Raw genomic sequence first — 4,783 nt, forward strand, 5'->3', positions numbered from 1 at the left:
GGTGAGCATAACGATGATTTGTTGCTCTGTTGCACGATGGGGCACGAAAAGTCAGCCAGAGAGGACGGCTTGTTATTCATTAGTAAAGACAGCGCATTTTATTTACCTCTTATTTCAGATAACTTTCGCAGCTTTATGGCTCGGCGAACAATAGAGTTGTCTAAACCTACCTCGCAATAAACCTGACTACAAAAGCCTGTCTCAGATATAATATTAACTCACAAGTAGCTTTGAAGTTAAGAAATTACTATTACTGTTTCCGGTACTGAATATCTGACACTGCTTACAGTCATGTTCCATTTTCTGCACTTTCCACGTCTCTACTGTCTGTCTACGTCGTAGGAAGGGAAGCTGGAAAAAGAGGTTGGCACGGAGCGCACGGATCTGTTCAGAAGCTTCCAACCAGCTAACGTTGTGACCATAGTAGGATCTAGGACACCCCCAACCCCCCGATCGAGTTACTGCTGTAGGAATCTGCACCACGACAGTTGAACCCCAGGCTATTTCGATGGAATCCTATAGCACTCTAAGCGGGTCGTTTCGATATCCGCTACGCTCGGCTCAGTATTGTCGACAAAGATCCTCAAAGTGTCACCAATCTGTCATGCCTTGTTGTCATCATGACCTTGGGCATAAGCCATTGTCCGTGTCCCGCTCTCTGCCTCGGACTCTTGAGCTTCTTGCGTTATTTTCTGCAACCCATCATGTTCCATCGTGTGTTCAGCAGCACGGCCTTCAGGGTATATACACTCTAAGAAAAAGAGGACGAAAATGGGAAGTAATTGCAGCGCCTACTCCCCTAGACTGCAATAACTCCCCATTTTAGTTACCTAATCCCAAAATTTACTCCCCAGGGTCGCAAATAGTCACAGAACTTCGCAAATGGTCCCCTGAATGCAACAGTCTACGTACATACGTGTTCTTCGTGAATGTGATGGGATCATAAGGCTATAGAACTTAGCTAACTTATCAATTTTCCAGCCACACAGAGGTAGAAATAGTTAGAGGTTCTTTCGTGCGAAATTTGGGCGAATGCATGTCGCCAGATTTTATATCACGGACGGATAAAAGGCGAATATTTTGCTGATGTTGTTAATTATCTGCCAGTTTTATCCGCCACACCACCGAAACGTTAACAATAACAAAAAGAACGCAATAACAAGACAAAGAAAACAAGCTCCCCGCACATGTTCACTCTAAGAAAAGTGGACGAATTTCTTTGTTTTGTCTGTTGAGTGCCTCGCGAAACGGTGTCGCGGATAGAAGCGTGGCCCTTACCAATGTTCCCAAGTTCGCAGCTGTGTCATTGCATCACGTCGTGCAACGGTCGGCTTCTTGGTGGTGGTTATTTAGACGGACGCCGCTTATTTTCAATTCAGTTTCTCGGTTTGTCTCCTTAGCCGTGACACATTGTGACATCGCTGGCGTTGTAGAAGGCCGGTGTCTAGACTGATGGGCAGTATGAAGGCACCGTTGACATCGTAGAACTCTCGCAAAACATGTCAGTCGGGGTATTCGTATACACAGTTTGCATCCGCCGATCAGTCATGAAAATGTCGGTAAGCAACAGGCTGCGCATTGTATACCTTTTCGAGCACGTTTACGAAATATTGACCATGCTTCCAGCACAATGAGCTCTCGTACGAAGAACGTCAGAAGAGCCTCAGACGAAGAAAACGTTCTGCGCGTCGATAGCGGTAATTCACCTTCCGTTATTGCGTTTCTACGTCATATTGCACTTGCGTTTAGTTTTCTTCCGTGTGAATCTCTTCTGTCTTTCAGACTTAACTGGTGACACTCCGTCCTCCAACTACACTGAGGGAACACTGTGATCTGAATATTTCGGGTAAGGAAATTTCGAATAATTCGTAACAGCTGGTGTTCGTTTTTTATGACCGCTTGAGGGTAAAACCCTATCAGCTCGTGTCTATGCCGCGCTATTTAATTCTCAATAATAAATTAGAAAGGGAGGCATATGAACACGATAAAAACACGACACTTGAATGTAGAAGAGTGTGAGATGCTTAAATGTGTGCACTGATTTTTTTATTTTTTATTTTCACAAACCTGGGCGCAGATAGACTCCTATGCAGAACATACATGCATCTTATTGGGATCGCGATTAATGTGGATTCACCTGTGAAGTTGGATTGTAATGCAGGACAAACAGTTTTGTCTTGCCTCCATATTTTGGCGACTTCACGGGCGCCTACTTAATCCCTTGCTATCCTAAGTGTGTAGCAGCGTTCATAACTGCACTCTTGTTTTGGTTATTTTGATTATAATGTACTGAGAGATATCATATTCACTGCATCCTACCAAAGTGAGAATGGACAGGCATCATACTCAGATTACTTTTATCACAGTGACCCTGGTCCCTCAAGCTCAATTGAAGAAGTCATTGTGTGTTGAAGTGCCTAATCTACTACAGTGTCATTCAAGTTCATCAGACACTGGTGCTCCTGGTACAGTATACTGTTACCTGCTCTAAAACTGCTTTGTTGTATTAGCAAGGGAACAGCATGTAGAGGCACGAAATTGTTCAGCTTAATCTCTGTTGCTGTTGTATCTAATTTGTCATCTGGGCAATGCATTTTGATTCAAGCATTAAAAAAAGGAATAATGTTCTTCTGCATTGCACATGTGCTCAACAAGATCACCTGCAAGAACCGCACTCGCATTGCTCTAATACAGTTCTGTTGTGAAAATCCAGTAGTTTAAGAAAACAACTCTCTTGTCAGGAATACACCCGCAGGCCTGATAGATACCAGAAGTATTGGTGCTGTACATGATCTTTGTGTGTTGTGTGCTAATAAAGATGTACTGAATTTGCGTTCCATACCGGTTGAAACGAATAATGCGCGCAGCGCATAACAGCAGGGCCTTTAGGAGCCTCAGCGCATAGAGCACGCGGCGTGTAACGTGGAAGCGCATAGAAGCCGTGGCGGTTAACCCGTGTGGCGGATATATCCGGCCTCAGAGTAAGCGCTATCAATTTGGAAAAAAATAGCGCTTATTTATCCACCATCGGGTTTAGAGTGTAGGACTGTTAAAATAGAGGGCGCAGTCTCCACTCTGTGACATTCATTTACTCTCATGCGTTTACTCCCTAAAGGGATTAATTTTTGTGGCAATGCATTAAGTCCACAAAAGGACTAAAATTACTCTCTCTCTTTTTTTTTTCTTCTTAGCGGGCACAATCAGAGAAAAGGACACGTATTTTTACAGACGCATTATAGACAAGAGGAGGATCAAAATGTTGTTCTTGAACTCGCTGCTGTGAGGATTTTGTGAATCGAGTTCTTCGCTGCTGCTTCTCGTGTATCGAACGAGAAACAATGGTATTGAACAGCACCATTATCACAGCTATGCAATACAAACGCCCGCCAGTCACACGAAGGGAGAAAGGGTGTGTGTCGTGTAATTCCAAGTACCCACAAATATCAACATCCTCCCAGTGTTGATGAAAAAGCAATGAACAGCAAAAGCTACACAACATCGATGGTATCCAAATTCGGACAAAATCCAGAAAAATGTACAGTTAAGTTTAGGGTGTCGAACCTCAAGAAAATACGGGTTCGGTTCTGGTTCACGTTGCAGGGATTTCGTTCCGGTTCGTTCATGGCAGAAATCGAACAGGTTCGCAAACCGGTTCGCAGCCTCGAACCGGTTCGCGAACCGCTACCATTTCATATATCCCAGAAAACCGCTTTTATCATGAAATGCGTGGCTAATAGCTTACTGCTGTTACCTGCATTGACGTTCTTACCTGCCAGGTTCTCCGTTGAGCGAGAGAAAGGAGAAATGGATGAACACTTGCAAATAGCGTCCACGCTGATGAAGCGGTGCAGTCCTTCTACTTTCTATTCCAAAAATATCTTTTTTTCACTATTGACAAAAGGGCAAGGGTGCAGGCCAGCTGGTACATGGCGAAAAAATGGAACCCGTGAAAGGGACAGAGGAGGGACGACACGACACGTTCTCGAAACGAACGTGTTATGTCGTCCCTCCTCTGTCCCTTTCTAGGGTTCCATTTTTTTTTCTCTTTGTTCACGCGCACAGTGCCAGCAGGACGCACTTAAAGGATGACTAATAAGATGGACAGTATTTTATATAGACGACGGTAATTGCCGGCACACTGAGTTCGCAGCGTGAATCGATCTAAAACCGTACTGAAATAAGTCTGCCAGCCTTGCTCCATCCGAGCTCATTAGAAGTGTAGCAGTTAATTCGCAACCCAAGGGCAATGTGTCACGACACAATTGCAGTACCAGTAGGAAGAACTACATTTACTTTTCAAACCACGACCAATCAAGCAGGCATGTTCTGCGAACGCTCCTTCCCCAGTTCTCATGTTTCTGACTAGTTTAATTTTTACTGCTCACGTGTAAAGGGAAATGTTGGGCGCTTGCTTAATCGCATATTCGTCCTATAGAGATACACAACTGGCCTACTCCATTCCTGCTTCATTCGTTCGCGTGGCAGCGTGTGCGTGAGGCGCTAGGCGCGGCGCTCACAAGCACAACTGCGCTTCAACGTGTTAAAAAGACGCTGAAAGCATACTTACTGCACGTACATCCTCGTTTGACTGAGTAAGTGACAATTCGCGAAATATATGATATGGAGTCCAATATGTCCTCGTTCGGGGATTCAGAGGCATTTGAACCCTTATGCTGACTTCCTTTATGTCCGAACCGTTTTGTTGCGAATCGGTTGCCGCTATTATTTTTTCCGGTTCTGCTCCGTTTCGGGTTCAACAATGTGATAAAAATTTAGGTTCGGG

At 44.4% G+C, this 4,783-nt stretch overlaps 1 long non-coding RNA gene across 1 annotated transcript; it reads left to right on the plus strand.

The window, feature by feature from the left end:
- Positions 1-1,615: 1,615 nt before the first annotated feature.
- LOC135392800 (uncharacterized) lies at positions 1,616-2,792 on the plus strand. Its single transcript, XR_010422228.1, has 3 exons — positions 1,616-1,697; positions 1,783-1,846; positions 2,367-2,792. It is a non-coding gene; the product is annotated as an uncharacterized LOC135392800 (long non-coding RNA).
- The last annotated feature ends 1,991 nt before the right edge of the window (positions 2,793-4,783 follow it).

Source organism: Ornithodoros turicata, chromosome 4 (assembly GCF_037126465.1).
Source record: "Ornithodoros turicata isolate Travis chromosome 4, ASM3712646v1, whole genome shotgun sequence".
NCBI classification, from domain to species: domain Eukaryota; kingdom Metazoa; phylum Arthropoda; class Arachnida; order Ixodida; family Argasidae; genus Ornithodoros; species Ornithodoros turicata.